Below are 25,631 nucleotides of genomic sequence, written 5' to 3'. Positions count from 1 at the left end.
TCTTTGAATAAGTAATAAAACTATAACTCATCATTTATTTTATTGTGCAGAATTGTTTTGTAGTCCCCAAAAATAAACAATCAATGCCTGGGTTCAAGTCTTTGTAAACATTGCATATGTGATGATTTAAAATAAAATTAATCCAAATTCTTACAAGTGAGCCACAAAGCAGTTCAAAAAAAAATTTGATTGTCCTATAAAGTCAGAATCAGAATCAGTTGTAATATCACTGGCATGTGTCGTGAGATTTGTTAACTTAGTGGCAGCAGTACAATGGAATACGTGATAATATAGGAAAAAATACACAAGTAAATCAATTACAGTAAGTAGAAATGTACATTAAATAGTTACATTAAAATAGAAATAATTTTTAAAAAGTGAGGTAGTGCTCATGGGTTTAATGTCCATTTAGGAATCAGATGACAGAGGGGAAGAAGCTGTTCCTGAATCACTGAGTGTGTGCCTTCAGGCTCCTGTACCTCCTTCCTGATGGTAACAATGAGAAGAAGGTATGTCCTGGGTGATGGGGGTCCTTAGTAGTGGACACAGCCTTCCTGAGTCACCGTTCCTTGAAGAAGTCTTGGATACTACAGAGGCTAGTACCCAAGATGGAACTGACTAATTTTACCACTTTCTGTAGCTTTATTTGACCTTGTGCAGTAATTCCCCCATACCAAGCAGTGATGTAGTCTGTCAGAATGCTCTCCACGACACATCTGCAGCAGTTTCGGAGTGTTTTGGGTCATAGACAAAATCTCCTCAGACTCCTAATGAAATATAGGCACTGTCTTGCCTTCAAGTAAGTTCAGGATCTCGTCTAGAAAAATGTTCTACAATTTAAGCAAAGTTTGAACCTTCTGGCCAAAGTCAGAATCAGAATCAGGTTTATTATCACAGGCATGTGACGTGAAATTTGTTAACTTCGCAGCAGGAGTTCAATGCAATACATAATCTAGCAGAGAGAAAAAAAGATAATAATAAATAAAATAAAACATAATAATAAATAAACAAGTAAATCAATTATGTGTATTGAATAGATTATTAAAAAATGTGCAAAAACAGAAATACTGTACATTAAAATAAGTGAGGTAGTGTCCAAAGCTTCAAAGTCCATTGAGGAATCAGATGGCAGAGGGGAAGAAGCTGTTCCTGAATCGCTGAGTGTGTGCCTTCAGGCTTCTGTACCTCCTACCTGATGGTAATAGTGAGAAAAGGGCATGCCCTGGGTGCTGGACGCTGCCTTTCTGACACATAAATAATCACTTGTTAAATCTGTAAATAAGCTTTACATGTTATTTTATGTGTACAAAAATATACGCTCAACTAAGCTGTAATAGCTGTATATTCTATACTGACACATCAACTGAGTGGCTTTGATAATTTAAACTAACTAGTAGTAAATTATTTTTTAAAGGGCACTTATTATCTTGTGCTTTGCAATTAAGAAGTTTATGGGCACAGGCAATAAAGTGAACACCATAAACATCCTGATTTGAAATATACAAAATTCAGTTTTTTTGCATTATTAGTATGAAAATTTATCTATGTAAAATTTTTACTTCACATTGACATTCACTGCACATCAGCCATTGTAAAGTGCCAAATTTTCAAAGTTCATTTGAAGAATCCCTCTGATATGGGATTAGATACTTAGAAACTTTCTTTAATATGAAAACTTCACTCACAAGCAAGCTAGGCTTTACTTAACTTAAACATTTATATAAAAAAGTAGACTTTATGCCTCCTAGGATACACAGGACAATACACTTAATGTGAAAAATTGGCTTAAATATGTTTGCTACAATTGTGCTTTAAGCGAAGGTAAGGTACACACATGCAGTGCATGCAGAAACATTCCAAGAGAGGTGTCAAACCTCATGCAATACGCTGTTGATGTCTTCCCTATGAAATCAATTACCACACAGTGTGGAGTACATACAGTGTATCATGAATGAAATTAGTAAATGTGGAGAGAACATTCCTTCCTACCCTTGCCACCTGCTGTAACAGGGAAAGGGCTCTGTCTTAAAACGGACATGCTAGTGACGCAGAGATCCCACCTCTCCCAGAAGTTCCAGGAGTCTCCCGCACATTAATAGCGGCTCCCTGATGCTTGCAAATTATATGCAATATCATGGAAATCAATTTTTTTGAGAGCGAGCGAGTCAGAGAGCGCGAGAGCGACCACGAGAAAGCGAGAGCGCGTGCGAGAGAGAGCGAGAGCAAGCAAGCAAGAGAGCGAGAGAGAAAGCAAGTGAGAGTGCGCGCGAGCGACCACGAGAGAGAGCGCGAGAGAGCGCGCCATGGCAGAGTCTTCCAAAAAACAAAAATATAAAACATACATCACCCCAGACTACACTAAAGTGTACCCCTGCCTAATAGGGGTCAAAAATAATGACAGTGTTGCTCGCTGCACTGTTTGCGACAGTGAATTTTCTATTGCCCATGGTGGGTTAAGACTATAAAAGACATGTTGAGGTGAGTTTAACAGGTGTCATTTGTTCATTAGCATAGCTAACGTTATTTAAACTAGCTGGCTAGCTGCTAAGGAGCTACTCTATTGCAGACATCCCACCTCTCCCGGGAGTCTCCTGCAAATTGATGGTGCTATCTCCCTGAAATTAGCTTTTGCAGGGTGGGATGTCTGGGGACGGCAAATGCCAGAATCTGGAGGAACACATCTAGAGGAATCAAGTGGGCCGGGCAGTGTCTGTGGAGGGAAATGTACAGTTGATATTTCAGGCTTAGACCCTTCATCTCGACTGTAAAGAAGGAGTGTGGGGAGGGCAGCAAGGCAGCGTAGCAGTTAGCAGAATGGTATTACTGAATCAGCGACCCAGATTCAATTCCCATTGCTGTCTGTAAGGATTTCTACGTTCTCCCTGTGACCGCTTGAGTTTCCTCCAGATGCTTCAGTTTCCTCCCACATTCCAAAGGTGTACGGGTTAGTAGGCTAATTGGTCACATGGGTTTAATTCGCAGCGTGGGCTTGTTACCATGTTAAATCTCTAAATTTAAAAAATGATATCAGGGTGAACACATATAAGAACAACTTAAAGGGATCAATTAATTGCAGGTTTTGAGCAAGTTAGTTGGAACAAACATCTTCGGATTCCTTCATAGAGAATTCTCTAACAACAGTGGCAACACCCCACCCCCAGTCTGGTCTCTGGCTAATAAAGAAATTTGTGACCTTGTTGGCGTCATACAACACATACAGAGTATTTACAACTTCCTTCCTGACAGAGTCCAGTTTTCCTGCTTGAAAGAAAAACATAAATCTTAGTAAGAACTACGTTGGCAGTGTTGATTTAATGATAGCCCTTGTACTCAGATAAACATTTTCTATTAACATATATTCCTGACATGGAAATATTTCATTCTTGAATACCTTTGCTACCCATCGTGTTGTTGTTGTCATTTTCAAAAACAAATAACAAGTTATATAAATGTTTCTTGGACTACTTATTTCTATCTCCGTTGAAGTAAATCAGGTGTAAAACATGAATCACCCATACAAGTCAAGAAGTTTGCATTCCAGATTAGGGGTGCAGGCAGGGAGAGAGGAAGGTTTGTGTTTTCCTTTCTCATATCAGTTCACACACCTAAGAAAGATGACCACTATGCCTGTGCAAATCTACAAGCCTGCAGATGTGTAGAATCTAGGCTTGAGGACTTCCATTGGTTGAGGTTGAACATGGATGTTGCGGTCCAGCTACTACGTGATACGCAAGACAGTATGCCAGCCAGGGCAGTATGATATGGAGAGAAGTTATTGCCCATGTAGCAAGCTCCCATCTCTCACACAGCTGAAGAATCCAAAGGAACAGCAGAGACCAATACAGTTTGGCATTAGCGGTATTGCAGAAGTTACCAGTCAGCGTGGAACTCAACATAGAACTGTCTTAGGGACTCCACATCTGGATTTTTCCTCACTGTTTACTCCCAAAACCCATCCCATGACTGGTAAAGCAGCCGAGATTTCCTTCTCCTAGATGAGCTGCCAATCATGGACGAGGAGCCCCATCTGCCCGAAGCAATTGGTTTTAAGGCACCAGTAACCTGCCTTTGCCCCTTCTTCTGTCAATGGAAACTGTTCCACCGGGCTTAGTAGCTAAGCCACACGTGAAAGCCGGGAACCAAACTTGGTTGTCAGAGGCTATTTGAGATACACACCACTGGGAGCATTTAATTGGTAGTGGGAACTTATCCCCATGATTATTATTATTAGAGATACAGGCCAGTGAGCCCATGCCACCCAATTACACTCATGTGGCCACTCAACTTACTAATCAATATATAGAACATAGAACTGTACAGCACCGAAACAGGCCATTCAGCCCACAGTGTTGTGCTGACCAGGCAAAATGCAAATTGAATACACCGAAACATTAATCCCTCCTACCAATACAATGTCCCTATCCCTCCATCTTCCTTGTGCCTATCCAAAAATCTCTTAAAAGCCTCTAATGTATTTGCCTCTTCCACCATACCAGGCAGTGCATTCCAGGCATCTACCACTCTGAACCTTACCCCTCACATCCCCCCTGGAATGTTGGTGGAAACCAGAGTCACCAGAGGAAACCCACGTGGTCATGGGAAGAAAGTAGTAGGATTGACCCCAGGAAGCTGGTGCTGTAATAGCAGTCCGCTAACCGCCAGGCTACCACGCCACCCTCAGTAATGCACTAGGTCGTGGCACTTAATTTTTACCTGACCCAGGTCCCAGGATCATTGGAAGGATATTAAAGAAGGCAAACCAGTCTCAAGAAGTGTAATGTTTGCTGCTCAGAGGAAGTGCAACAAACACCATAGAGTCACAGAGAAGTACAGCATAGAAACAGACCCTTCAGCCCATCTAGTCCATGCCAAAATCATTTAAACTGCCTACTCCTATCGACCTGCACCATGACCATAGACCTCCATTCCCCTACCATCCATGTAGCTTTCCAAATTTCCCTTAAACATTGAAATTAAGCTCCTGAGGCTGCTCATTCCACACTCTCGGAACCCTCTGAGTGAAGAGGTTTCCCCTCATGTTCACTTTAAACTTTTCACCCTTAACCCATGACCTCTGGTTGTAGTCCTACCCAACTTCAGTAGAAAAAGCCTGCTTACACTTATCCTATCTACACCTCTCTTAATTTTGTACAACTCTATAAAATCTCCTCTCAATCTTCTACACTCTATTGAATGCAGCCCTAACCTATTCAATCTTTCCTTATAACTCAGGTCCTCCAGACCCAGCAACATCCTTGTAAATTTTCTCTGTACTCTTTCAACCTTGTTTACATCTTTCCTGTAAGCACCTTGCCAACTCTCTTGCAGATAGGCTGACTAAAATAGATTCAAGGAGACACTTTGGAGATCTCCTCTTATTTTCTTCCATATCCATCCATAGCACACGGCACTCCTTGATGTTTCTAAAGCAGAATCTCAGCACAGCATTATCGTCTTCAAGGGCACTAACCCTGCATTCTAGAATATAATATCACAGTAAAGCTCATGCATAACCCTTGAACAATTTCATTCAATCTAACACCCCTATTTCTGAATTCATCCTTCCTAATTCCCTTCTATCCATCCTAAGATGGTACTATTACATGCATTTCCCCATTACCCGCACTGATGTTCCACTCTAGTCTCGTGGATAGCACAACACTTTACAGCAGGGGTTCCCAAACCTTTTTTGCACCGCAGACCGGTTTAATATTGACAATATTCTTGCGGACCGGCCAACTGGAGGGGGTGGCGGTGTTCAAGTTGGGTTAAACTCACCTCAACATGTCTTTTACAATTAGGGTTGACAACTTCCTCACTCCCAAATAAGGGACAGAAGTAGCAGTCAAATCCCGGGACACTTTACCCCAAAAAGACTACCATGACCATGAAGCATTGCGCGGGCAGCTGTGTGCACATGCGTGACGTGTGCATGTGATGAGCGCGTGCGCGTACGTGCCGATTTTTTTCCCCACAAATCTGTTTTGCCTTCATCTTCCCGACTATACTTTACACACATTATTTCTACTTTATGTAGGCCGTGTATTTATCATTCCTGCTTTTACTACCTGTTAGTGTTATTTATTTTCGGTTTTATGTGCTATTTGGTAAGATTTGTTAGGTTATTTTTTGGGTCTGGGAACGCTCAAAAACTTTTCCCATATAAATTAATGGTATTTGCTTCTTCGTTTCACGCCATTTCCACAATAAAGGTTTCATAGGAACGCTCTACCTTAGCAGAGGAAATACGGGACAAGGGTGGTCCTGTATGGGACAAACCAAATTAGCCCAATATACGGGATGTCCCAGCAAATACGGGACAGTTGGCAACCCTATGTTCAAGTTCAACAATGCTTGACAGGGAATGAGGAAAGGTGCAGCTGACTCATATCGTTTCCTCACGGCCTGGTAGCGCATGCTTTGCGGCCCAGTACCAGTCCTCGGCCCGGAGGTTGGGGACCGCTGCTTTACAGTACCAGTGACCCGGGTTTAATTCCTGCCGTTGCCTGTAAGGAGTTTATACATTCTCCCTGTAAGCACATGAGTGTTGTTGTATGAACAAAGTCACTGGAGAGACACAGCTTGTAGTATGAAGCATTCTCTTTATTTGACAAAATGAGACACAGCAGGCATCATATTGAGATCCACTTCGGTGGAAGAGGCCTGCTCGACCCAACATTACATCACATTTTAATGCTAAAACTCAAAGGACAGTTCTATATCTACAATATATCTAAAATGACTAATTTGAATTACATATAGCATCCACGCCCTCTTCTTCGCACTGATACTCCAGACAATGTTAATCAATCTTCTCTGGTTGTTCAATTAACTGCTGTTTTCACAGCTCTAGGAACCCATTGTCCAGAGCTGCATCTTAAATTTAATCTACAGTCCGTATTCAGATCTGTGGATTGGTTGCTGAAGTTATTTACTAGATATCCTAACCCCAAAGACACCCTAACAGTGGGTTTCTTCCGGGTGCACGGGGAAATCTGCAGGTGCCGGAAATTCAAGTAGCACACACAAGATGCTGGTGGAACGCAGCAGACCAGGCAACATCTATAGGAAGAGGTACAATCGACGTTTCGGGCCGAGACCCTTCGTTGGGACTAACTGAAAGAAGAGATAGTAAGAGATTTGAAAGTGGAAGGGGGAGGGGGAGATCTGAAATGATAGGAGAAGACAGGAGGGGGAGGGATGGAGCCAAGAGCTGGAAAGTTGATTGGCAAAAGGGATACAAGGCTGGAGAAGGGAGAGGAACATGAGATCTTCTTCCGGGTGCTCCAGTTGCCTTCCACACTCCAAAGGTGTACCATTTGGACATTGTAAATTGTTTTGAAGAAGCTTTCTCAGCCCTTTCAGTCCAAGTCAGGTCTCTGAGCAATCCCACTGTTTGCTTTCCTCATTTAATTTTTAATGTTTTTATGTACTTATTTTCCTCCAAATATCTGATCATCAGAAAGGATAGAAAGGATACAGAACAGCAAGAAGTAACTAGCATGACAGGGCATTCATCCCCACTGTCCACAGCCGATGCTGATTATAAAGGGACTGTGGATCCCAGCCCTCACTGCACACAGCCTGTGTCCATGCCACTGGGGAGCCAAACAGTGGCTAACATTTATTGTGTCTGCATGACTTGCAATGGGCACTATCAATTGAACCTGCTCCAATGCTGAATTTTTCCCTGGAGATTTAATCCTTTTCGTGTTTTAAGGGAAAAAGGTCAATATAGAGGAGGAAAGTGCAAAGATGTGCTAGATACATCTGCTGGTATGTAGGCAAGTCCCAGCCCACAGGTCCAAAGAATGCAAAGGCTATTACTAGATTTTCTTGCTGTGGACAACATCTGACACAGTTCCTTTTCACTGACACCATTACAAAGATATTCTCACTATTTGAATTTTCACTGTAGTCCCTTCTCTCTGTAGCGACATCTGGCAACTGCTCTTAAATTTCACACATCCAGATGATTTCACTTGGTGTCTGGTGACCTCAGTCAGTCAGCAGTTCATCATTGCATCACGCACAGCACAGATGCTCCATTGGGCATGAAGCTGAGTTAGTGAGGATTTGATGCGGACTCAGAAAAGCAGTGAGGGTCGAGGAAGAATGCGTTCAAAAAAGGAGGAAAGGAAGAGCTGGCTTATTTGAATCACAGAACACATAAACAAAATCACACTATGTCATCAGGGTTTCCAAAACTAGACGGATGGTATCATTACCAATTAACTGGACCTTGGCATTTTATACTCATTCGTCAACGACACTTCATTTTCTAATGCACAAGGAGAACAGCCCAGTCCCGACATTGAACTGCTCTGAGGTTACAGCTCATAGGGCTAATTTTTATACAGGTCTTGATTCAATAGAAACTCTGGGCATTTCTGAATCCTACTACATTTGCATATCTAGTTAACAATACATAGTTCAGGTGCTAATAACCAATAAAATCTATGAGTTAAAGACCAATAATATGTGAAAATTAGTAAAATAACAGTCAAATAGCTCTTAAGTGAGATCAGGTTTTTCTAGTAACCTTATCTTGTCTGGGTAAATCTGGTGCCCTTGGATACCAGGCTTGAACAGAAAAGCTGTACAAAGTTTAATTTGGTAGCTACGTACAGCCAGGGTGACTGCATAATGGCTGTAACTTGTTTCTGCCAGTGCATTATCTCAGCCCTTGCCTTGTGACAGCCTCCACCATGGGTTTAAGGTAAGGGGTAAAAGGCTTAGAGGGGGATCAGAAAAAGAGGTTTTTCACTCAAAAGGTAAGTGCACTGCAGAGTGGTTGGTATAGACAGGCACTCACACAATATTAAGCAGTCAATAGACATAGCCAATAGGTGCAGGAGTAGGCCATTCAGCCCTTTGAGCCAGCACCACCATTCACTGTGATCATGGCTGATCAACCACAATCAATACCCCGTTCCTGCCTTCTCCTTATATCCCTTGACTCCACTATCTTTAAGAACTCTATCTAACTCTTTTTTTGAAAACATCCAGAGAATTGGCCTCCACTGCCTTCTGAGGCAGAGCATTCCACAGATCCACAACTCTCTGGGTGAAAAAGTTTTTCCTCAATTCCGTTCTAAATGGCCTACCCCTTATTCTTAAACTGTGGCCTTTGGTTCTGGACTCCCCCAACATCGGGAACATGTTCCCTGCCAAAGTAACTTTATTATCAAAGTACATGTATGTCACCATAGACAACCCTGAATTTCATTTCCTTGTAGGCATTCACAGTAAATGCAGTACTGTGCAAAAGTCTTAGGCACATATATGTAGCTGGGGTATTTAAGACTTTTGCACAGCACCACACAAGAAACTCAATAGAATCAATGAAAGAGCACACCCAACTGGATGGACAAATGACCAATGTGCAAATACAGAAATAATACTAATAATAACAATGCAATAAATATCAAGAACATGAGATGAAGAGTCCTTGAAAGTGAGTCTGTACGTTGAGGCAACAGTTCAGTGATAGGGTGAATGAAGTTGAGTGAAGTTATCTTTCTGGTTCAAAAGCCTGATGGCTGAGGAGAAATAACTGTTCCTGAAACTGGCGGTGTGGGACCTGAGGCTCCTGAACCTTTTTCTTGATAGCAGGACTGAGAAGACTGAGAGAAAGGTGTTGGGGGTCCTGATAATAGATACTGCTTTCCTGTGACAGTGCTCCGTCTAGATGTGCTCAATGGAGGGGAGGGCTGTACCCGTGATGGACTGGGCTGGATCCATTACTTTTTTCAGGTTTTCTGTTCAAGGGTATTGGTGTTCCAATACCAGCTAAAATACTCTCCACTACACATCTATATAAGTATTAAGATTTGCACTTGAACCACCAGGACAAAGAAGTTCATAAACTATGTGCTGATGTCTAGGTGGGCTTTCTTCTGTGCTCCATGAATCTGTGACTTTATGACTTAACAAAAGCCTCTTCAGAAAATGATATTAAATTTATGAACAGAAAATAGATTTTACTCCCTCAAAGTACAGGCACTAGTCACCTCAATTTCCATATCAATTCACTCTACCTGGAGAATTATCATCAGAATCAAAATCAGGTTTACTGTCTCATGAAATTGTTGCTTTGTGGCTGCAGTACAGTGAAGGCATTATAAATTACTATAAGTTACAATTATAAATAGACAAACAGATAGACTGATAGATAAATAGATAGATAAACGAATGAATAAATAGCGCAACAGAAGAATGGCAAGCTGGTGACCATGAGTCCATGGATCAGTCACAAATCTGATGGTGGAGGGAAGGAACTGCTCCTAAGACACTGTGTTTGTGGATCTTCAGGCTCCTGTACCTCTTTCCTGACGGTAGTAACGAGAAAAGGGCATGTCCCGGAGGTGAGCATCCATAACGATGGATGCTACATTTTGAGGCACTGCCTTTTAAAGGTGTCCTCAATGGTTGGAAGACTTGTGCTCCTGATAAAGCTGATTGGATAACCTTTTGAACATTCTATATTAGATTATTAGATTAGATTAGATTATGAGGACATGCAGTCCTCTTTTATCATTTAGTAACGCATGCATTAAGAAATGATACAATATTCCTCCGGTGTGATATCACAAAAACACAGGATAGACCAAGACTGAAAAACTAACAAAACCACATAATTATAACATATAGTTACAACAGTGCAACAATATCATAACTTGATGAAGAACAGTCCATGGCACAGTAAAAAAGTTCAAAGTTTCTTGAAAGTCCCACATCTCACGCAGACGGGAGAAGGAAGAAAACTCTCCCTGCCATGCCCGACCACATTGCGACTCTGAGTCATCCGAAAACTTCGAGCTCCGATCAGCCCTCCGACACCGAGTATCGAGCGCCATCTCTGTCCGAATGCTTCGACCTCAGCCTTGGTCACCAGCAGCAGGCAAAGCTGGGGATTTTGAGGCCTTCCCTCCAGAGATTCTCGATCGCACAGTAACAACAGCAGCGAACCAGGTATTTCAGAAATTTCTCCAGATGTTCCTCTGCTTCTCACGTCTGTCTTCATCAAATCAGAATTGCCCACGGCCCCTATTTAACAGGTACGATATCATTTCACTGTCTCATGAAATTGTTGCTTTGTGGCTGCAGTACAGTGAAGGCATTATAAATTACTATAAGTTACAATTATAAATAGACAAACAGATAGACTGATAGATAAATAGATAGATAAACGAATGAATAAATAGCGCAACAGAAGAATGGCAAGCTGGTGACCATGAGTCCATGGATCAGTCACAAATCTGATGGTGGAGGGAAGGAACTGCTCCTAAGACACTGTGTTTGTGGATCTTCGGGCTCCTGTACCTCTTTCCTGACGGTAGTAACGAGAAGAGGGCATGTCCCGGAGGTGAGCCTCACGCTGCCATCTTCTCCTCCTGCCTCACGTATATATATGTACGTATGTGTACATGTGTGCATGTCTTTTCCGTTTTATATACAATCAGTGGCCACTAAGTGCTGAGTGCACATTGGTGATCTCCTGCTGCTTGTTCCGATGTGTGGTGCATTCAGAGATGCTGTTCTGCATACCACTGTTGTAATGTGTGGTTACTTGCTGTACTGTTGCCTTCCTGTCAGTTTGAACCAGTCTGGCCATACGCCTCTGACCTCTCTCATTAACAAACGTGTTTTTACCCACAAAACTGCAGCTCAGTGGGTTTCTGTTTTGTTTTCTTCACCATTCCCTGTAAGCTCTGAAGATTGCTGTGCATGAAAGCTCCAGGAGATCGCAAGTTTCTGAGACACTTAAACCACCCCCATTTGGCACCAACAATCATTCCGTGGTCAAAGGCACTTGGATCACATTTCTTCCCCACTCCGATGTTTGGTCTGAACAACAACTGAATCTCCTGACCATGTCTGTATGCTTTTATGAACTGAGTTGCTGTAAAATAATTGAATGATTAGATATTAGGTGTACCTAATAAAGTGGCCACTGAGTAGATGTATAATGATAATATAAATAATATTTATTTACTTATTGAAGGTGAGAGAGGGGTAAGTTGAAAGGGTATGTGAGGGGTGAGTTTTTTACTCAGAGAGTGGTGGATGCCTGGAATGGGGGTAGACACAAATACATTAGAGGCTTTTAAGAGACATTTAGATTAGCGCGTGAATGTGAGGAAGATGGAGGGATATGGAAATTATGTAGTTAGGAGGGATTAGTGTTTGGGTGTTTTTGATTTGCCTTTTAGTTGGCTCAGCACAACACTGTGGGCTGAATGGCCTGTTCCTGGCTGTACTGTTCTATGTTGTATGTTTTACTTCAAGATGATAATCAGGGAGGGTTGTTGTCATTTCTTCATACACGAGCATAAAACAGAACAAAATGATTGTTACTTCTTATGGGATACAAAATAAAAAGAACACAATAAGCATTAAAAAAATAATAAACATAAATAAAAAGTAATCCTATAAAGCGCATGCACAAGATTCTGTTGAGTGGGCTCTACACACATAAGATTAGCTTATATACATGGACTGCTGTTTATGCTAGGTGCAGGAGTATCCCAACAAGTGACTCTAACAGGAAATGATGAAGTGATAAAGTGACTCTTGGCAAGTAGAACACTTCTAGGTCGCAGCAGGTCATACGGAAACAGAGTAGAAGAGTGACTTTCAGTGCAGGTATGAGATGTGGAGTGTGAAGGTCAAGTGGCAGTGCATGTGGTGGGGGGGAGCGCGGTGGAGAGAATGTTGGATGAATTCCCAACATTCAAATATAAAAATCCATGCAGGTTTAATTAATTATTTTATTTCCTTTAAAATTATTTCAACATGAAAAAAAAACTTAGTGCATTTTTTTTCAGCAATGGAGCCACAGTAACCTATTCTAAGGCACCCATGAAATAGTGGAAACTTTAACACACATTGATACAAATACACATACCTAAATATCCTACAAGCTCGTTAAAAATTTCACTGACAAAATGTGGATTTATGATTGCTCTGATCCCAGTTTCCTTTTTGAGAATTGCACTGGAAAAGAGGTTTATTCAACAAAGATCGTAACAATGGATAGTTAGGAAGCATCAAATATCTAATCTCAACTCTGTATAACATAAAGCCCATGTGATGTCTTGTCTAATCTGTACAATCAACACTGGAACAATCATTTTATAGTGAAGCTGCATTTCTGAGTCTATATTATGTCTTCATCTTGCAGTCATATGCAGTATGTAATGAATATAATCAGTTTTTAATCTACTGTTTCATTGCTAAATTTGGTATCCAGAAGGGTGGCTGTTCATGTCTGTTCATTTTGATTCAGCAACAAAATGTTTCATTGCTTGCTGCTGTTTGCTAATTAGGAAATAGATTGTTGCAAATGGATCCCTAGTTAATTGGCAGCAGAAATATTGATTCATGCCTCCTCCATCCAGAACCATCCCACTTTTCCACTTGTTTATTATAACACACAATATGCAAATTTACCTCTGAGGCAAAGGAATTGCAGCAGAACGCAGCTTGCCAGATTTCACGGCCATAATCTTGAATCTGGGTGATTTCTAATGTAATGGATGTTATGTTAGTTCACGGTTCCTTGCTGAAGTTCTGTCATAAACACGAGAGATTCTGCCAGTGCTAGAAATTCGGAATGATCATTATCATCGTTATGTGCCGTGTCGTATGACGTGGGTGGTCATGCTCTTTGACCATGATTGTTCTTGGCAAATTTTTCTACAGAAGTGGTTTGTCGTTGGCTTCTTCTGGACAGTGTCTGCACAAGACAGGTGACCCCAGCCTTTATCAATACGGTACAGAGACTGGCTGCTTGGTGTCGCTGTTTGCATAACCAGAACTTGTGAAATGCACCAGCTGCTCATACAACCAGCCACCACCTGCCCCCATGGCTGCACATGACCCTGACTGGGGGTGGCGGGGGACTTAAGCAGGTGCCACACCTTGCCAAGGGGTGACCTGCAGGCTGGCAGAAGGAAGGGGTGCCTTACAGCTCCTTTGGAAGAGTTGCATCCCCACTGCGCCATTCAGAATAATCCACATAAAATGATGGAGGAATTCCTGGAATATGGATTCCATAGTTTAGCCAGAGGGTGGTGAATCTGTGGAATCTATTGCCACAGATGGCTGTGGAGGCCAAGTCATTGGGTATGTGTAAGGCAGAGGCTGACAGGTTGTTCATTAGAAAGGATGTCAAAGGTTATGGGGAGAAGACAGGAAAATGGAGTTGAGAGGAATAATAAATCAGCCATGGTGGAATAGCACAACAGACTGGATTGGCTGATTGGCCTAATTCTGCTTCTATGTCATATGGTCTTATGGTCTAACCTACCAAACTCCTCTGGCATTTTATGTGTGTTGCTCAGAACTTAAGTCATTACCAGGTCCGCTATCTGAAGGCATGGAGAAAAGAAATGACGACCTAGTAAAAAAATAAAAGAATATGTTCCATGATCTTTTAAATCTCTTTTTTTTTGTCACAAGGAAAGGTGCCAGTTAGAGATTAAACCATCCCCTCTACCTCCTCAGGTATCTTCTGACAGATTGTTTCTGTGGTATAAATAATGGAAAAAGACATGGGCACTTAAGACAATTATTAGACATAACAAGCATGGAAAATTCCCAGTATTTGTGGCTCATTACAGTATGTCAGCCCAGATTTAGGCAAACAAATTGCCAATATTGGATTGATGGGAACTGGCATAATTGTGAATAAAAAGTTGCTCTAATCATTGCAAAAGCTGCAAGGGAAACATTTTATCAAGATTATCTGCACTGCTTTTACTTTTCTTCAAAAGTTCATAGTTCAAAGTTCAAAGTAAATTTATTATCAAAGTACGTACTTTATATGTCGCCATATACAATCCTGAGATTCATTTTCTTGGTGGCATACTCAATAAATCAATAATAGACTAATAACCATAATAGAATCAATAAAAGACTGCACCAACTGAGCATTTGATGAATGTGCAAATACAAAAAGAAAGAAATGATTATAATAAATCAATAAGCAATAAATATCAAGAGCCTGATATTTGAGGGGTAATAAGTGTTCCTGAACCTGGTGTTGTGTGTCCTGAGACTCCTGTACCTTCTTCTTGATGGTAGCAGCACGGAGATAGCATGAGCTGAATGATGGGGGTCTTTGATGAAGAGATGTTGTTTTCCTCTGATATCGTATCCGTTAAATAGGGGCCATGGACAATTCTGATTTGATGGAGAATGGACGTGAAAGCACAGAGGAACATCTGGAGAAATTTCTGAAACGCCCGGTCGCTGCTGTCGTTACTGTGTGGTTGTGAATCTTTCGGAGGGTAGGCCTCAAAATCCCCGGCTTTGCCTGCATTTGGTGACCAAGAAGGAGGTCGAATCATTTGAACAGAGATGGCGCTCAGTACTCGGTGTCGGAGAGCTGATCAGAGCTCGAAGTTTTCGGATGACTCAGAGTCGGATTGTGGTTGGCATGGCAGGGAGAGTTTTTCTTCCTTCTCCCGTCTGTGTGAGATGTGGGACATTTGAGAAACTTTCAACTTTACTGTGCGCACGGACTTCTTCATCAAGTTATGGTATTGTTACACTGTTTGTAACTATATATTATAATTATGTGGTTTTGTCTGTTTTTTCAGTCTTGGCTTGTCCTGTGTTTTGTGATATCACACCGGAGGAAATAATGTATCATTTCTTAATGCATGCATTACTAAATGACAATAAAAGAGGATTACGTGTCTTCATAATCATAATCATCATAACAATCTATGTAGATGTGCAGGTACATCATGTAGATGTAGATGTGTTCATTCTCACCAATGTGTATTGATGATCGATATCAGCTTGGCTATGTTAACTGTGTTCTTTGAACTTTAATATACAACACCTCAAGTGACTTGAAAACAAAATGTAGGCCATTAAGACCTTAATACCACATGATATAGGAACAGAATTAGGCCATTTAGCCCATCGAGCCATTTCATCTTGGCTGATCCAATTTTCCTTTCAGCCCTAATCTCCTGCCTACTTCCCATATCCCTTTGTGCCCTGACCAATCAAGAACCTATCAACCTCTGCCTTAAATGTACATCAAGACTTGGCCTCCACAGCCAACTTTGGCAATGAATTCTACAGATTCACCACTTTCTGGCTAAAGAAATTCCTCCTCATATCCGTTCTAAAAGGACGCCACTGAATTCTGAGTTTGTGCCCTAGGGTCCTAGACTCTCCCGCATCAGGAAATACCCTCTCTACATCCACTCTATCGAGGCATTTCAATATTTGATACGTTTCATTTAGATCACCCCTCTTTCTTCTGAGTTCCAGTGAATACAGAGCCAGCAAAAGCTCTTCATATGACAAAAGTTCAATCTAGAAATCATTTTCGAGAGCCTCCTTTTAATCCTCCAAGTGTCAACACATCCTTTGCAAGATAAGGAAACCAAAGCGGATCACAATACTCCTAGTGAGGCCTCATCAGAGCTTTATGAAGCCTAAACATTACAACCTTGCTTTTATATTCTAGTCCTCTTGAAATGAAAGTTAACATCGCATTTGCCTTCCTCACCACAGACTCAACCTGCAAATCAACCTTGAGGAAATCCTGCACAAGGATTTCCAAGCCCCTTTGCCCCCTCAGATTTTCTCTCCATTTAGAAAATAGTCTACCCTTTCATTTCTTCTACTAAAGTACAATGAAATGTGTCATATTTCTCAAATCACATCAACATCCATCTGTCTAAGGCCTTCTGTAGCCTACTTCTTCAAAACTACCTGCCCTGCCACGTATCTTCATATCATCTGCAAACTTTGCAACAAAGCCATCAATTCCATGATCCAAGTCATTGACATATAACATAAGAAGAAGAATACCAACACAGACCCCTATGGAAAACCAGTAGCCATCGACAACTGACTAGAAAAGGCTCCCTTTATTCCCACTATTTGCCTCCGTCCAATCAGCCACTGTTTTATCCATGCTACAATCCTTCCTGTAATACCATGGGTTCTTAACTTGTTAAGCACCCTCATGTGTAGCACCTTGTCAAAGGCCTTCTGAAAATCCAAGTACACAACATCCACTGATATTCCTCTGTCTATCAGAATCAGAATCATGTTTATTATCACCGGCATGTGATGTGAAATTTGTTCCCTTAGCAGCAGAAGTTCAATGCAATACATAATCTAGCAGAGAGAGAAAAACATAAATTAAATAAAACATAATAATAAATAAACAAGTAAATCAATTACGTACATTGAATAGATTTTTTTAAATGTGCAAAAAACAAAAATACTCTATATTTAAAGAACACACATCAAAGTTGCTGGTGAACGCAGCAGGCCAAGCAGCATCTGTAGGAAGAGGTGCAGTCGACGTTTCAGGCCGAGACCCCTCGTCAGGACTAACTGAAGGAAGAGTGAGTAAGGGATTTGAAAGCTGGAGGGGGAGGGGGAGATGCAAAATGATAGGAGAAGACAGGAGGGGGAGGGATAGAGCCGAGAGCTGGACAGGTGATAGGCAAAAGGGGATACGAGAGGATCATGGGACAGGAGGTCTGGGAAGAAAGACAAGGGGGGGGGGACCCAGAGGATGGGCAAGAGGTATATTCAGAGGGACAGAGGGAGAAAAAGGAGAGTGAGAGAAAGAATGTGTGTATAAAAATGAGTAACAGATGGGGTACGAGGGGGAGGTGGGGCCTAGCGGAATTCCTGTGGTCTATATTTAAAGAAGTGAGTTAGTGTCCAAAGCTTCAATATCCATTTAGGAATCGAATGGCAGAGGGGAAGAAGCTGTTCCTGAATCACTGAGTGTGTACCTTCAGGCTTCTGTACCTCCTTCCTGATGGTAACAGTGAGAAAAGGGCATGCCTTGGGGGCTGGAGGTCTTTAATAATGGACACTCCCTTTCTGAGACACCACTCCCTAAAGATGCCCTGGGTATTTTGTAGGCTAGTGCCCAAGATGGAGTTGACTAGATTTACAATCTTCTGCAGTTTCTTTTGGTCCTGTGCAGTAGCCCCTCCATACAGACAGTGATGCAGCCTGTCAGAATGCTCTCCACTGTACAACTATAGATGCTTTTGAGTGTATTTGTTGACATGCCAAATCAATTCAAACTCCTAATAAAGTATAGCCTTCTTTATGACTACATCGATATGTTGGGACCAGGTTAGATCCTCAGAGATCTTGACACCCAGGAATTTCAAGTTGCTCACTCTCTCCACTTCTGATCCCTCTATGACGATTGGTATGTGCTCTTTCGTCTTACTCTTCCTGAAGTCCACAATCAGCTTTTTCGTCTTACTGACATGAGTGCCAGGTTGTTGCTGCGGCACTATTCAACTAGTTGGCATATCTCACTCCTGTATGCCCTCTCATCACCACCTGAGATTCTGCCAAAAATGGGTATATCATCAGCAAATTTGTAGATGGTATTTGAGCTATGCCTAGCTGCACAGTCATGGGTATACAAAGAGTAAAGCAGTAGGCTAAGCACACACCCCTGAGGTGTGCCTGTGTTGTTGTCAGCGAGGAGGATATGTTATCACCAATCCACACAGACTGTGGTCTTCCAATTGCAGAGGGAGGTACAGAGGCCGGGGTTCTGCAACCTCTCAATCAAGATTGTGGGAATGACTGTATTAATTGCTGAGCTATCTTCGATGAACAGCATCCTGACGTAGGTGTTTGTGTTGTCCAGGTGGTCTAAAGCCGTGTGAAGAGCCATGGAGATTGTGTCTGCCATTGACCTATTGTGGTGATAGGCAAATTGCAATGGGTCCAGGTCCTTGCTGAGGCAGGAGTTCAGTCTAGTCATGACCGACCTCTCAAAGCATTTCATCGCTGTTGATGCGAGTGCTACCGGGTGATAGTCATTAAGGCAGGTCACATTATTCTTCTTAGGCACTGGTATAATTGTTGCCTTTTTAAAGCAAGTGGGAACTTCCGCCCATAGTAGTGAGAGGTTGAAAATGTTCTTGAATACTCCTGCTAGTTGGTCGGCACAGGTTTTCAGAGCCTTAACAAGTACTCCATCAGGACCTTCTGCCTTGCGAGGGTTCACTCTCTTTAAAGACAGTCTAACATCAGCCTCTGAAACAGAGATCTCAGGGTCATCAGGTGCAGCAGGGATCTTCACAGCTGTAGTTGTGTTCTCTCTTTCAAAGTGTCATAGAAGGTGTTATTTCAATCACTCTGAGATTGTTCTGTATTCGTACTTAGACCATAAGACCATCACATATAGGAGCAGAATTTATGCCACTGGGCCCATCGAGTCTGCAACACCATTTCATCATGCTGTATCCGTTTCCATCTCAACCACATTCTCCTGCCTCTCCCCGTAAGCTTTCACACACTGACTAATCAAAAACGTATCAACCTCCACCTTAAATAAACCCAAATGACCTGGCCTCCAAGTTGATTAATCCACTGATTAATCACACCTTGGTTTAAGAGATTCCTCCTCATCTCTGTTCTAAATGGATGTCCCTCTAATCTGAGACTGTGTCTCTAATCTGGTCCTTGTCTGTCCCACTATAGGAAACATCCTCTCCATGTCCACTCTATCTTGGCCTTTAACCATTTGATAGGTTTCAATGAGATCCCCTCCCTTATGTAAATACAGGCCCAGAGCCAACAAACACCCCTCATATGATAAGCCTTTCATACTTGAAATCCTTCTTGTGTATCTTCGCTAAACCCTCTCCAGTGTCAACACGTCCTTTTTTAGATAAGGTGCCCAAAACTGCTGACAATACTCCAAGTGAGGCCTCACCAGTGCCTTATAAAACATCAGCATTACATCCTTGCTTTTATATTCTAGTCCTCTCAAAATGAATGCTAACATTGCATTTGAGTTCCTCACCCTCCGAAAGAAATCACCTGACTTCACTTGTCGCCTTCTAACTTCTACTCCTTCCCCCTTATTCTGGCTTCTTCCCTCTTCCTTTCCAGTCCTTGTTGAAAGATCTCTGCCTGAAACATTGACGCTTCATTCCTTTCCATAGATGCTGCCTGACCTGCTGAGTGCCTCCAGCAGTTTGTGTGTGTTGCTCTGGATTTCCAACTTCTGCAGAATCTTTTGTGTTAATAAATTACCCCACTGTTTCCACTTGGATGGAACAGCCGAAATTTTAGCCAGTTCTGAATTTAAATTTTAAGGCTACATTTAAAGTCTGCCTACAGTAAGCAGATCAACTCTTATTTGATTCAGTAACTGCTTTCTATTTCAGCAGATATATAACTAATAAACCTTTTGCATTTACTACTGTTTTATATGCATATACATATTTTCCTAATCCCTCAGTCAGTCTGTTTAGTCCAGATTTTTTTAGTTGGGTGTGCAGCCATTACATTGCAGCACACAGCTCTGATCTAAGCTAATTGCATTTCCTTTCAGTGGTTGACTGAGAGGAATGTGTTTCTCCACCCATTGTTCATCATCGCATTCTTTGCAGGAAATTCATGCGAAAAAATAATAATGGGTCAAAATCAATGGCTCCATCATGTCTTCAGTAAATATCTTTAAGCTAAACCTGGATACCATACATACATTTAATGGCCGAGTTATGTGGGTGCAGTTTACAGTCTAAGAAACAATGATGGAAAAATCTGGTTGAAAATATGATTATTTTGGTCACTTATTCATTAATTTAGCACACATGGGTCATGATTTTTTTTAAGGTCTGCTTTTTTTCATATTCCAACTGGCTTGAAAGAGACTCCTACCAACAGGTTTAAGACTATAAGGAACCTGACCTGTTTTAGTTTAGAAACATTAGACCTGTTCTTGTCTTGACATTCTAAATGACAAATAAGGAAGATGTATGCATGGAGAAACTACAAAGCGACAAAGGTGTCAGCAGCACGCGGAAGTCGCAGAAAGAGAAAGCTGATTCCTGATACCACGTGCCCCACAACACAAGAGCTACTGGCAGCTAAACAATATCTCCTGTCAAACTTCAAACAAATTCGCCTTCAGTCTAAACACATTACTAATTTAGTGGCAGTCAATGAGCGGTATTACATCCAGCATGTCTGAGTAATGGTGCAAACAGCATCAGGGTGCTCCATGAGTAACTTCCTGCTTTCATGACCAACTAAATCTACTTTTGAAATGATACAGTTTTGCTTTGTCAGTATAGTTTAAGTAAGCTAGCATTAATGTAAATTCAACCCATAGAGGTTCCGCCTCTTTCTAGGATTCCTATAATAAATGGATTTGCCACGTAATGCATAATAAGGGTACCATGGTAGTAGAGTGGTTTGACATAATGGTTTACAGCACGAGTGATTAGGGTTCAATTCCTGCTTTTAAGGAGCTTGTGCATTCTCCCTGTGACCGGGAAGGTTTCCTCTGGGTGCTTCAGTTTCTTCCCAAATTCCAAAAACATACAGGCTATAAGGGTTAATTGGTCACACGGGTACAATGGGTGGTGGGTGCTTGTTGGCTGGAAGGGCCTGTGACTGACGGCTATCTCGAAATAACAAAATAAATGTCCAGATATTGTTAAAGCTCCGGTGATTGTGGTTTCAATCCCATCAATTCCAGTGTCCACTGTAAGGAGCTTGTACTCCTTCCTGTGAATGTGTGGGTTTCCTCCGGGTGCTACGGTTTCCTCCCACAGTCCAAAGATGTACTGGTGAGGAGGTTTCCCTACTTCCCATGACTAGGCTAGGTTAAAATCAATGAGTTTCTGGTGGTGCGGCTCGAAGGGCTGGAAGGACCTATTCTAAATAAAGTGTTAGATCTCTAAATGAAATAAATCCGTAGTAATGGGTCAAAATCATGATTTCCACTCAGCTCTTTCTCATATCCTTTGCAATGGAAGCCTCTGAGCCAGTTAAATAGCACAACAAGATCGTTCCTATAATCAGGTTTGGAGCTCAGATAAACTTTGCTGATCTAGAATAAAAAATGTACTTGAACTATCCAGCAGGTCAGACGGCATCTGTGTAGACAGGAACAGAGGTAATGTAACGGGTCACTGGCTGCTCAGAACAGACAAGACCATAGGACTATAAGATATAGGAGCAGAATTAGTCAGTTGGTCCATCGTGTCTGCTCCGCCATTTCATCATGGCTGATCCAATTTTCCTCACAACCCCAGTCTCCTGCCTCCTCCCCACATCTCTTCCTGGCCTGACCAATCAAGAATCTCTGATTTAAATTTATGTAAAGACTTGGCCTCCATATCCACCTGTGGCAACGAATTTCACAGATTCACATCTCCCTGACTAAAGAAGTTCCTCCTAATCTTCATTCTGAAACATCACCCCTCTATTATGAGGCTGTGTCCTCTGGTCTTAGGCTCTCCCACCATAGGAAGCATCCTCTCCGCATCCGCTCTATCAAGGCCTTTCACCATTCGATGGCTTTCAATGACGTCAACCCTCACTCTTTTGAATTCTAATGAATACAGGCCCAGAACCTTTTAACGCTCTTCATATGACAAGCCTTTCAATCCTGGAATCATTTTTGTGAATCTCCTTTGAATCCTCTCCAGCTTCAGCACATTGTTTCCACCTGTCCCCTAAAACCCTCACTAATTTTTATAGATGCACTGTAGAAAGCATTTTTCTAGGGTGCATCACAACCTGGTATGGAAGTTGTCCTGTCCAAGACCGGAAGAAGCTGCAGAAGATCGTGAACACGGCGCAGCACATCACACAAACCAATCTTCCGTCCTTGGACTCACTTTACACCGTACGCTGTCGGAGCAGTGCTGCCAGGATAATCAAGGGCACGACCCACCCAACCAACATACTTTTCGCCCCTCCGGGAGAAGGCTCAGGAGCTTGAAGACTCGTACGGCCAGATTTGGGAACAGCTTCTTTCCAACTGTGATAAGACTGCTGAACGGATCCTGACCCGGATCTGGGCCGTACCCTTCAAATATCCGGACCTGCCTCTCGGTTTTTTTGCACTACCTTACTTTACATTTTTCTATTTTCTATTTATGATTTATAATTCAAATTTTTAATATTTGCTATCGGTTTGTAATCCAGGGAGCGGGAAGCACAGAATCAAATATTGCTATGATGATTGTACGTTCTAGTATCAATTGTTTGGCGACAATAAAGTACAAAGTATAAACTGCTCACAATACTCCAAATGAAGCCTCACAAATGCTTTGTAAATTCTCAACATTACATTTTTGCTTTTAAATTCGGTCCTCTTAAAATGAATGTTGACATTGCATTTGCCTTCCTCATCACAGACTCAACTTGCAAATTAACCTTTAGGGAATCCTGCACAAGGACTCCCAAGTCCCTGTGCACCGCAGTTTTTTTGTATTTTCTCTCCATTAAGAAAATAGTCTATCCTTTCATTTCTTCTACCAAAGTGCATGCTCATACCTTTCCCTACACTGTATTCCATCTGCCATTTCTTTGGTCATTCTCCTAATCTGCCTAAGTCCTTCTATAGTCTCTTTGCTTCCTCACAACTACTTGCCCATCCAACTATCTTTGTATCATCTTCAAACTTTACAACAAAGCCATCAATTCCATCATCCAAATCATTGACATATAATTTAAAAAGAATCAGTCCCAACACGGACCAATGTAGAACACCACTAGTCATCAAGAGCCAATACGAAAAGGCTCCCTTTATTGCCTCACTTTGCCCCCTGCCAACCAGCCACTGCTTTATCCATAGTTATCCATGCTTTATCCATCTTTCCTGCAATACCATGCATTCATAACTTGTTAAGCAGCCTCATATGTGGCACTATGTCAAAGGTTTTCTGAAAATCCAAGTGCACAACATCAACCCATTCTCCTTTGTCTGTCCAGCTTGTTATTTCTTCAAAGAATTTCAACAGATTTGTCAAGCAAGATTGTTCCCTTAAGGAAAGCAGACTGACTACAGCCTATTTTATCATGTGCCTCCAAGTACCCTGAGACCTCATCCTTAACAATCGACTTCAATGTCTTCATAACCACTGAGGTCAGACTAACTGACCTATAATTTCCTTTCTTCTGCCTCTCCCCCTTTTTGAAGAATGGAGTGACATTTGCAATTTTCCAGCCTTCCGGAACCATTCCAGAATCTAGTGATTCTTGAAAGGTCATTACTAATGCCTCCACAATCTCTTCAGCCACCTCATTCAGAACCCTGGGGTGTAACCATCTGGTCCAAGTGACTTATCTGCCTTCAGACCTTTCAGTTTCCCAAGGACCTTCTCTCTAGCAATGGTAACTTCACACACTTCATGACCCCTGACACCTGGAACTTTCTCTATACTGTTAGTGTCTTCCACAGTGAAGAATGATGTGAAATACTTACTCAGTTCATCTGCCATTTCCTTGTCCCCCAGCATTGTTGTCCAGCAGACTGATATCCACTCTTGCCTCCCTTTTGCATTTTACATATCTGAAGAAACTTTTGGTATCCTCTTTAAAATTATTGGCTTACTTTCGTAGTCCATCTTTACCTTCTTAATTACTTTTTTAGATGCCTTTTGTTCTTTTTTAAAGCTTCCCAATCCTCTAACTTCCCACTAATTATTGCTCTATTATATGCCCTCTCTTTGGCTTTTATGTTGGCTTTAACTTCTGTTGTTAGCCACGGTTGTGACATCTTGGCTTTGGAATAGTTCTTCCTCTTTAGGATGTATATATCCTGTGGCTTTTGAATTGCTTCCAGAAATTCCAGCCATTGCTGCTCTGCCATCATCAGACCTGCCACGTTTTAAAATTAAGTGCAATCATGAACAACAGCCAGATCAGAAATGCTGATCAAGTGAACTAGTTCCCAAAAAGAACTCTGATCGGCCAGTCAGATGGTTCACTGCTGCTCGGCGACAGAACACAAAAAAGTCATATGTACAAATAAGAAACATTAAAAAATAGTAGAAATACTGGATTCACGATGATCATGATGAAGTCTGCTGGAGAGACACATTTATACACATGCTGTCCTCCGTAATTCAAAGAGTTGAAGGATAAGGTTGCAGGGTGACAAAATGTGGCAGGAGCACTTGGAAGTAAAAACTAATCCCTACCGGGAGAAAACTTTCTAAGAAATAACCACAGTGAGAGGTTCCAGAAACTGAGTGTGGTGGAAATGGTTAAAACTAGTGTATGATGGGATACTTGACCATTCTGGAACAGCTGGACTTAAGACTGCTGAATGTGAGTCGAGAATCACCTTGGATGATTAGTACAATGCCAGGAACTCAAATAAACAAGATACTAGGCCTCTGGAACCAGGAAGGAGAATGCATCTGGAGGTAAATTATGAGTCCTGGTAACAGGGAATAAAGAGGACCGTTAGACTCGTGCAGAGAGACAATTAACGTACCTTTTCAACAATTGATCATACACTGACTGTGGCATGCTAAACAAAGTTATGCAAAAGTTGTTTGCCTTGATGTATAAATATGAGCACTGTATAACCAAAAAATCAGAGTTCTGGTGGAGGTGGAGACTGCTCCAGACTCTCCATGATACCATGCTAATAAGCTCTTAAAATGAAACTCGAAGTCCCTCTGGTGCTCTTAGTTACTATTTCCACGACATTGAGTTATACCTTGGGAGGATTCTACAGTTCACCATATCGCAGTTGTAAGGTTCAAAGATTCAGATTCAAATTACATTTATTATCAAAGTACGTATGCATTACACAACCCTGAGATTCATCTTCCCACTGACAGCTA

General features: G+C 41.7%; 1 long non-coding RNA gene across 1 annotated transcript; it reads right to left on the bottom strand.

Annotated features, from left to right (window-relative positions):
* Positions 1-30: 30 nt before the first annotated feature.
* Positions 31-24,539, bottom strand: LOC134358341 (uncharacterized). The gene is made up of 3 exons (XR_010020861.1): positions 24,260-24,539; positions 1,074-1,244; positions 31-952 (listed from the first exon to the last, which is right to left on the bottom strand). It is a non-coding gene; the product is annotated as an uncharacterized LOC134358341 (long non-coding RNA).
* Positions 24,540-25,631: the final 1,092 nt, after the last annotated feature.

This window comes from Mobula hypostoma, chromosome 2 (assembly GCF_963921235.1).
Source record: "Mobula hypostoma chromosome 2, sMobHyp1.1, whole genome shotgun sequence".
NCBI lineage: Eukaryota > Metazoa > Chordata > Chondrichthyes > Myliobatiformes > Myliobatidae > Mobula > Mobula hypostoma.
The sequence above is the reverse complement of the archived record's forward strand: the minus strand, read 5'-3'. Positions and strand labels throughout refer to the sequence as shown.